This window comes from Amblyomma maculatum, chromosome 11, assembly GCF_055883805.1.
Source record: "Amblyomma maculatum isolate TAMU_Amacu chromosome 11, ASM5588380v1, whole genome shotgun sequence".
Classification (NCBI taxonomy): domain Eukaryota; kingdom Metazoa; phylum Arthropoda; class Arachnida; order Ixodida; family Ixodidae; genus Amblyomma; species Amblyomma maculatum.
In genome coordinates this window covers 49,415,203-49,425,702 of record NC_139354.1, presented here as the reverse complement: position 1 = coordinate 49,425,702, position 10,500 = coordinate 49,415,203, and the positions used below count along the sequence as shown (strand labels likewise).

The 10,500-nt window shown below is 41.9% G+C and overlaps 1 long non-coding RNA gene across 1 annotated transcript; it reads left to right on the top strand.

Annotated features, from left to right (window-relative positions):
• The first annotated feature begins 403 nt into the window (after positions 1 to 403).
• On the top strand, positions 404 to 5,342 carry LOC146173780 (uncharacterized). Its single transcript, XR_014701867.1, has 3 exons — positions 404 to 531; positions 765 to 830; positions 4,996 to 5,342. It is a non-coding gene; the product is annotated as an uncharacterized LOC146173780 (long non-coding RNA).
• Positions 5,343 to 10,500: the final 5,158 nt, after the last annotated feature.

Genomic DNA, 10,500 nt, shown 5'->3' with positions numbered 1-10,500 from the left:
GCAAGATGATTTACTTTATCTTCTGGCACCATTAGCTAATAGCACATGCTGAATGGAGTGCCAAAGCCAAATATTGCAAGAGGTCATTTATTATTATTATTATTTTTTTTTGCTCCAGGCTTATGAACTTGTGTCCCTGTGTCAGCACGTGAAATGAAGTGCGCCAATATTTTATGCTGCTGGACAAAACATTCAGGCACTGGAAGTCCTATTAGCATTTACAAGTCGCAGAGGCTGAACTGGTTTGCTCATTGTGTTATAAAAACACCTGAAAATTAAAAAAGGATCCTTGTTAAGGACCATTGCATTGAATGAAGGCAACAGTGTCTGCGTCGTGGCACTGTTCTAGTGTCCTGGCACAACTTTCAGCTGCACAATTAGATCCTGTATTATGTTGGCAAGTTAATTACCAATAATCTGTGCCTCATATGGTTATTCCCTTTCAGATGAAATGAGCCTGCAAGTGCCTGAATGACATGGTGCCCAGAGAGACTCATGATGATGAAAGCAATCATGACAACTCCCGGAATAGTAAGCGACAACACTTCTTATATTACTTTCTTCGATGTTCTTGTTGAACATGTTACAGCTATTTACAAAGCACTGCAATGTTCAGTCTTGATTCTCTTACTGCAGTGTACAAGGTGTAGCCAGAGTGCTAAAGTAAGCTCGTGCATGTTGTTATGCACCGGAAAAATCCCCAAGATCTCATGGCTGCAGAAATAATTATTTCTTTCATTTGTTTGCTTGCTTCCATGGCACAGCCACAAGTCTGCACAGTGTGGAGCCGCTGCCGTCAACACCAAGCCTACAGTCAGTGCCCCTGAGGGGTGAGGACATATTTACGTTTTTTTGAGCAGCAGCAATTTGTAAAAAGTTTTATTTATCTCAATGCCTTAACAACTTACTATAGTTTAAAACTCAAGACTGCTTAGTACAACTGCACTAGAACCTAGTTGTTAGCTTTTGCATTCATGCCAAAACTATGCACGGACCAGCAGCAGCAACAGTGCATTATACAAAATGCAATGGTCTATGAAAGCAGCGATAAATTAAATAAATGAGTAGGAGAACAAATTATTCACAAATTTTCATGTTCATGGTGCACACTCACGAGACCATCGCAATGCTTTGTGTATTGTTATGCTTGTCTCAGACTGTTTTGAACCTACACTCCATTTGGTGGCATGACTGAGTCTTTGGTTTGAGAGAAGAATGACGTTTCGAAGATGAGAGAACAAAAGCAATAAAATTTGATTGCACTTCTGCAGCCTTAAGTACATACTTCAAAGGTCTTAACAGCAAAAGGTCAAAAGCAAGTTCATAGCAATGGTAGACTATTGAGCCTCTTGCCCAGGGCTATTGTTTTTTTTTTTACTCCACAAGAAACCTTTAAACAATCAATCCAGCCCTCTTACAGAACTTTGGCCAATAAAACTCGGCACATCTCTCCGGGTCAATCAGCCAGTCAATCAAAAGGTATTGGTAAGCAATGTTCCTGCAGTCATACCTTGGGAACAGGCGAGGAGACATAGAAACTTCCCTTTTCATTTCGATAGCGTTGCAATAGTCAAACAAGGAGTCTGTCTGCCAGAAAAACACAGGGCATGTCTGATGCCACATACAGCGGATCAAAACAGCATCTGTAGAACTTAACTCCTAATGGATCAGTGTAATGGTTTTATGGCCATGTCTCTTCTCCCAAACAGCCACCGTATCTTCCTGTGTGGTGTGCCATCAGGCACCCCTCTCCAGAATGTATTCATCATCGGGCAAAGCGTGGGAAGTTACCACATGCGTTTTCTTTTTGCGGCTTCACACTTTTGTGTGATGTTTGCCTGGACGCGTGATGCATTTCCAGCTCTTAGGTCATTGCAGCATGCTGCTGTGCATGTGCATAATCAACGCAAAAGCTCAGAAGTAATATTTTATAGAGACATTTCTACCGCAATTACCCATTTGGTGAATTTTATTTATCCTCAAGAAAAGGATGGCAAAATTATATTATTGTTTACTCCACCCACCACTGTGGTCTTAATGCATTGGTTGATGTGAAAAAATGATTCAGTTTGTTTTCAATGTGCATCAGAAGGAGCGTTCACTGACATAAAATAACATCAAATACCATGGAAAATATTTTGCATATGCCAGCAACAGGCAAGTCCCAGTGTAGATTGCTGTTGAACGTGACACTTAGTATTCTCTGCGAGCCTACAATTGTAATGTTCCGGCTCTCATTGCTGACAGCACGATTAAAAATTTTTTTTTTTCTGGGAAAATAATTAGCGTTGTCTTTGAACAATTTATATTAAGTTTGTTTGATTGAAACCACAACAATAATGTTAACAGGAAGGCTTTGCTTTGCTTTGTCAACGTGTCTGCATCTGTGCTCGTCATAATAGAACAGTCATCTGCATGTGGTGGTGGCAAAACTAATAAATATCCAACAGGTGCAAGGTAGGTGGCAACTTATCCGCAAAGATGACGGCCTGGAGTCCTTGGACATGGGCGACGTCAGCTAGTCGGATTAGACCTAGCAGAGTTTCAGGGCGTGAGCTCGACAGTAGTTTCCCAAAATTATTTTTTGTCTCTCGATTTATATTTTAGATTTCTGGACATGCCCATATCATATGTACCAGATCCACCCTATATATGTACGACAAATTTAATGGATATGTCGATGTGGGCAATGTCTTTGATGAACACTTTCAACAACAGTGGCCCAAAGCAGGCTTCCTTGTGAAACACTGTTAGTGACTGTTAGATCGTTCAAATGGTGATTAGTCAGGCATGCTATTTGTGTTTATTCTCCTCTCCTTCGGGGCAAGTGCCAAGGGATATACCCTACAACCCGTGAGCAATTTTGTTCACAACTATATAATCACACCAGGTAGATTGCTACAATGAGAATTCACTGCCTTTTCTTTTCCTTTATTTTTTTCCATGAAATTCTAGTTTAAGATTTGTAATTATCAAAATACCCAATTGCTTGTCCATGAACCTTTTGTACTTGCTATATACCATGGCCTATTCCCCGCCGTGGGTATGTGCCATTACCACTAAAGACAGTCATCCATGGGTCTGATACATAGGTCAGGGGTGGAAGCAGGCTCAAACATTTTGGAGCAGCTTTGGGAGCAGCGAGACAAGAGTTTTGGAGCAGCTTTGGAGCAATGAGACAAGAGTTTTGGAGCATTTGAATTATGTTTTGGAGCAGGTTCCTAAGGTCAAATGCCTCTGATAATTGTAGCAATTGTTTTTCTCTTTCTGACAGAAAAAGATGAGCTCTTCCTTTTTATGCAAGTTCAATGCCTCTCCAACTTCGCACTCATTTCTGACAAGACAACGGCCAACAACTTGGAGCAGACTAGCAGCAAACAAAATGCTTGCTGGTGTGCTTTATAACTGAACACCTAGTGTGACCTTGTGACCTAACGCATTTGCCTATTCTGACTTGACAGATTCAAATGTCACATTTACCACTTCAATGCACTCAAGCAATGCCACTAATTTGGAGCTCAGATTAATGGCCATGACATTTCTGCTATCTTGTGCATATCCCTTTTTGATCCTATGCCTGTGCTGATAAATTCCTAAGCAGTGGTCAGTAGTGCCTTCAGGAAACGTAGATGGCACTGAAGGGTAGCCTTTTCATCCTTCAGCATTTTTACTTCACTACCTCCTTCCAATAGTTCTATCATTCTTTGCTTGAGCAATGCTGGGGCTCATTTGTTAAATCTTGGCAATAGGCCCTGTATGGCTTTCCAACACTCTTGAGACGCTTCCTAGTGAGTCACATCTTTGGAGTACCAACCCATAATGATTCAAGTATGATTTTGTCTGCTGTAGGCCCGGCAAGCTTGTTACTGAAAAAGAGGCTCGATAAGTGCCTGCTTGTTCTTAGACCACCACCATTAGAATAACTCATGTGGTTTTTCCAGTCTGACAAGCTTCCTTCCGAACGACTCACGGTAGTTTGCGCCTATCTGCTTCGCTTGCTTCGCTTGCTTCGCTTGCTGCTCTTGCTTCTCTCTCCACCGGCGATTCGAAGCAAGAGCAGCAAGCGAAGCAAGCGAAGCAGATAGGCGCAAACTACCGTGAGTCGTTCGGAAGGAAGCTTGTCAGACTGGAAAAACCACATGAGTTATTCTAATGGTTGTGGTCTAAGAACAAGCAGGCACTTATCGAGCCTCTTTTTCAGTAACAAGCTTGCCGGGCCTACAGCAGACAAAATCATACTTGAATCATTATGGGTTGGTACTCCAAAGATGTCACTCACTAGGAAGCGTCTCAAGAGTGTTGGAAAGCCATACACAACCATTAGAATAACTCATGTGGTTTTTCCAGTCTGACAAGCTTCCTTCCGAACGACTCACGGTAGTTTGCGCCTATCTGCTTCGCTTGCTTCGCTTGCTGCTCTTGCTTCTCTCTCCACCGGCGATTCAAAAGGCTGAGAGGAGGTGCTACGTCACATGCACAGTGCATTTGTTTTGCAATTATCTCCAATCGCCAGTGACTCATATTAAATTTACTTGCAAACAAATATTTATTATGCCACATGCTTCCTTCCCTTACAAAAATTTCGTTTGTATTAAGCCCAGTGCTAGATGCGTTATATCTTTGCTACTGGTGCAAAGACATTGTTTGCGTGTTGCACTAAATATGATGGCAGAACATTAAAACAGCCAGTTTGGAGCAGTTTTGAAGCAATATTGCATTTTGGAGCAGGATAGAGCAGGAAAAGCAGTTTGGAGTAGAATGGAGCAAATGGAGCGGCAATCCCACCCCCGATAGGTGCATTCACAAGAGGAGACTGCTGCACTTCTGTGCCATGATATAGGGGTATGCCATATGCCCAGACATTTCATGAATAATCATGTGCGTAGTTATTCACTGCAATGCCAGCTGGAGAGCAATATTAAACAACCTCCAGCTTTCTCATAACAGCTTTAATTTTACAGTAATTTCTGTGAACACTGCACCTTTTAATTCCAGGAAGGTAGAAGAATACAACACGGATGTTTTATGGACGAACACTGCCCCGTGTGAAGATGGACATGTGAAGATCAGCTGGTGAAATCTTGGCAATCAGTTGACAAGATGCTGATTGCACTGATGAAAGAATGAAAGTTATTTATGCTGGCACTATATCACATTGCAGATAGCACCAGTTTATTTTCTCCAAAACTCTCTCGACCATGTTCACTTTGCCAAATAAATCCCAAATACATTTTTGCAACACAAATGCTGTCGGTGTGTTTCTGTTCTTGCATTTTATGGTGCATAAGTAGCTAAGGCTACAGTTTCGCAAATACAGGTCCAAAATTATCTGCAAAAGGCATTACACTAATTCGAAATTGCATATTTTAAGAAATATTTGCATTGTTAGAATTGTAAACATATGCAATGACTCGAAAAAAAAAATATGTGCACAACCTCTCTCAAGTGAGCCTCAGCTACAACGTTGAAAACACTGTTAGTGTGGTCACCACTTCACCAAAAGGAATTCAAAATGTCCCGTTACATAGTGGTAATTGCTAAAAGCATATCATAGATTAGTGTTTCTCAAATAAGGGCTCACGAAGTGATTTTCAGGATCCATGAAACCCACAGCTGCAAAAAAAAAAAAACAAAAGAAAGATATGCGTGATAGCTTCGGCCTGACTAGACACAGTTTTGCAGGGTTAAAATCTAGCAGATTCAAAGGCGACTTTAGTTTATGAAAAAAAAAGAGTGCGGAAACAGAGGGAGAGGGCATCTGCGGCATTCGTTGATGCCAACGTTGGTAAAACTCGAGCTCTGGCTGCACTACTGGGTGGGGCTACAATGCAAAGCGTCTCGGGCATGATGACAACATGACAGCTCAATGAGAGTACAATTAATTCAGTAGTGTACAAAAAACTCTGAATAATGACTCTAGCAGTACATGCGATCAATGAATATATGAGCTGTGAATTAGCGGCATGAAGTGAAAAGCCATAAAATGGCATCATCACTTTTTGCATCTGGTAGCACAGGTTCTCACTGAAGCCGTCAGACGGCCTGACGAAGACAAGCTGTGGTGGTTCGCCGCCTCGTTCGCCAAAGCAGATGGCACTTCACACATATAGACACTTTTATAACTCAGATGCCACCTTTCCTTAATCTAGACAATACACAAACGCACACACAGCCGTTCGGGTGAAACACTAGAGACGGCCCACGCGGCACAACTCAAGTACAGCGTTCAGACTGGTGGTCTAGTGCATATTTGCGGTCACAAGCATCTCGTGCCACTAACAGTTCAAAGTCAGCGTTGGGAATAAGTGAAGCCGTTGGTCCGGAGCACAGCTGTCAGGTGTCTACCGGTAGACGGTCACGCAATCAAAGGAGCATGGGAGACAACGCCGAACCAAAGTCATCGCGTCCTTTCAGTTCGCCAAGTAGCGAGATGGCGAACCGAAGCTGTCATATCGCTGCACACAACACTCAGGCAAAAACCCCTGCATTTGAACACGAACACTATCACACGCCACCCTAAACGCCACCACGCACACACCATGTCATGCTGAACACTGTGAGACGAGAACAACGAGAAAGTAGTCATGCACTGCTGCAATCAATCGAGATAAATATTGCTGCATCTCACATAAAAAAAAAAATTCATAAAGCTGCATCTCGGCATAACAGCGTCAACAAATGAACAGCATAAATCTTTGGGTAGCATTGTTGCATGCAGTGATGCTCATCTTGGAAATGGAGTAACTGTTCTAGAAAACACGGACAACAGAAATAGAAGTGGACATGGACGTACACAGGCTCACAACTGTATTTTACTAACCGAAAGAGGACATATATACAGCAAGCAAAAGTATAGCATTGAGCATGCGGTTTTGTGCACTTTATATGTGTCATCTTTACTTAGTAAAATCCAGTTGTGAGTCTGCAAGCCTCCTGTCCACTTGTTTCTGGTGTCCAAGTTTCCTAGTGCACTTACCCTATTTACAAGATATGCACCACTGCATGCTGCAAGTATTGCTGTAAGGAATACAGAGATGAATTCTGCGACTGTTGACAAATGCCTCAACTATGGTCAATGCTTGCCATGCTTGTCCATATTTTACTGAGAAAGGCAGCCTAAAAAAAAAAAAAGAAGTTCCACATTTTTTGACCGCAGGACGTAGGCCGACACTTATGTCTGAAAAGGCACAAGGTACTGACCAACTGAGGCAGACACAAGACAAAGTAGATAGACACATGACAGCTGTACAAAGATGTTCGGCAGTTCATTGCGCAACTTTATACATGCCCCCTACCTGCTACCATCTCAAAGTTTGGTTCTTGAAATAGTCAATAAAAGAAAAATCCCGTGCTACGCTGCCAAACCTCCCCTCTACAGCTTTCCTAACACTGCTCATTGCCTTGTTGAAGGCAACATGATGAGGCTGCAGTACGGCACCTCCAAACAGCTTGTAGAGTAGAGGCCATCGGGGGTAGGCTGCATCACTATAGATCACATATTTATGACCCATGGTGATCTTCTGCAGATTCTCACAGTGCACCGTCTCCTTGAGGATCCCTAAACGATAGCAAGAATGAAAAATATAACCAATGCGGGTCTACACAGGTGCCTCTGTTCTTTTTGTATAATGAGATGTAATTACAGTTGCAAGTTTTTAGATACAATTTTTTCCTACAAATTTATAAAATGCCACATGCTAACACAATCTTGCATCACATACTTAAGTGCCACGTTTCTTTACAGATGAAATGCTGTTTTTCATGAGGTGGGTCATTGAGTACCCTTTCCCAAAAACCAACTCAAAAAATATAAAAGTACTTGTGGAATTTTCGCAGCAGAGATGTTAGGCTTTAATTTGGAAATGCACTTCCCTGAATATGAAAAACATATTACAGCTAGTTACTGCAATAAAGACATGACTGAACAGGCTTACCTGCATCGTGACGCCTGCCTTTAAATTGCCCACTGGCAGACTATGGCATTGGTACACATTAGTGCCTGATATTTCTGCACAGGCTACAGTTGTGCCCAAATAAGTCCTCCTTCTGAGCCACAGACGGTCGACAAATTTGCCTTGCTGTGCCATGATGAAGCCCCAGCAGTTGAGCACGGGGGCCTTCCTTTGCATGCACCGCCTGAGGAGGAAAAATTGAAGAGGCTGCAAGCAACGATCGCTTATAGAGTCCCTATAAAGTGGTCATGAGAAAATAATCTTTCAGTGTGCACCTTCTTTACTGTGCCGTAGCATAATACTTATTGCATTGCTTTTGGAAGAGTTCACTAGCGTTACCTTGTACAGGCCCATCAATTTTAAGGTGAAAATCTTTAATGGCTCATACTGTCGGCATTCGTTTGTTTGGTCACACTATAGCTGTCAATCAAATGGCGTCATGATGATGCCATCAGAAAAAATTAAAATCCTGTTTCCGCTGGGAGCCGAACCTCTATCCCTCGCATCCCCATCCGAGCGCTTTAGCCAACTGTGCAACGCTCGGGATCGTGAAACACACATCAAAATTCTCCTTGTCTACTGTAAGGATGATAGTAGCGATGACATTGAAGTTGGAATTAGCAGTGATGACATTAGCAATGATAATGACGGTGCATTTAATTCATAGTGATGAGAGCAAACGTGATGCACCGTGTGCACCAGCAACGCTTAGATTTTCACATTTCTGCAGTGTAGATTCCGCAGTGCTCCCTGATTTTTTCAACACTATCATCGACACTTGACTTTTTTTTTTCAAAGCAAGCGAAATTCGGAACCTACGCTAGGTTATTTTCTTTTTTTTTTTTTGTAATTGAGAGATCATATATACATCTCACTTTTGCAAACGGTTTGAGACAGTAAGGATGTAAATAAAGACCAGGAATTGCGCAGAAATCATGTGCCAAATCAAAAATGAGCCAGATTCTGCTGATGTGCAGATGGAAATGAGCCAAATCTATTTTATTCTTGACAGCTTTCTTTCTCAGCTTTAGCATGATAGGGTGGACTACTGCGAGTGTAAATTCAATTATTGCTTCTCCATAGCTACTTCCTTATCACTGCCTAGGATACGAAGAGATCACAGGAAAATCTGAACCCAGAAGATAAAAACACTGGGAACATAGGCCTGCAGCAGACGAAGCAGTTTGTGCATAAAGCTAGCAAAATAACTTATAAAAGACTACATTCAGTTTAGTCTGTTGGCAGCGGCTTTGTGCATTTAGCAACATAAGCAAATAGCCGAAACGACAATATTTGCCGCTGTCTTGTCGCTTTGCATCCTATGTGCATCTACCATTCCCCGGCAATACAATGGTGCACTGAATTAAAATAGCTCTTCATTAAACACATTCCAACTAATTTCTACCAATAGAAAATAGCCTCACATCTTTGCTTGAAGCAGAAGCCCACTAAGCACTTATTTGCTCACTTTAGAGCAAATCAGTGCTGCTGATTGTGTGACAATGAGTATAACAACTCTTCATCATCTGTATTCACAGTATGATCATTTACAGGAGACTAGAAACGGCTCTGAAAAAAATTTCATTCAGTCAAAATAGGGTCAAATATAGATTTTTATATCGATAAGGGCCAAATCCAAAATTGCTTACATTGTTTAAATTATTGCATAAAATTTTGTGAAATTTCTGTGTTGAGTATTTCTAATACATGAAGCAAATTAAAAAATAACTTGTGCTGATAACAACCTTTTGCGTATTTCTCAGTTTGTGTTTCCGTGGACTTCCCTAATTTAATAAAAAAAATATTGACTGGCAAGTGTGCTAGTGTTTATGTTGATGACCTTATGCTGTGCTAGTAGGCAATATCGAAAAGCAGCATAGCACTGGTTGCATTAGGGACGTTAAACAGTTTCACTAAATTCGATGTCGACAAGAGAGCACCTTCCCAAAGCTCTACAACCGAGTTGGAGAGCAGGGGTATATATATATGCCTTTGCACAAGTGTGCCTAAGTTAATTGATGTAAAAAAAAAAAGTGATTACAGCAGACGTTCGGTGACTGGGCACGAGTCAACTGCAATCGTTAATGTTTTACAGTATCCAAAACTGCTCGCCTGCTAGAAACGACACAACGCCGTTACGCGCCAGAGAGCATTGGCCCCATGCCATCATCCCTAGGAGCATGAGCGCTGGTGCCTTTCGACTACAAAATGGTAGGGTTTTGACGTAGTTATATCGAGTAGAAGGCTCGGTAGCGTTTATGCACACAAGGAAGCTGATGGGGATGATGTGCAATGAGTAGCGCGAGAGTGCGTAGCAGTGTGCACGCGGGATGATACCACATCCCGCCCCGCTTCTCACAAGGAATTTATCGCTTTAAATCCGCTCCGGCCTTTTTTTTTTATTTGCTTTTAATTTGAAAGCGCTATAGTGTTAGACTGTTTTGATAAGCTCTGAACCTGAGGATTAGCGCTAATTCGCATTCAAAGATGACTACTGAAACGCCACAGCCAGTCAGCTTTGCTTTACATGTTTCGGCGGGCATATTTA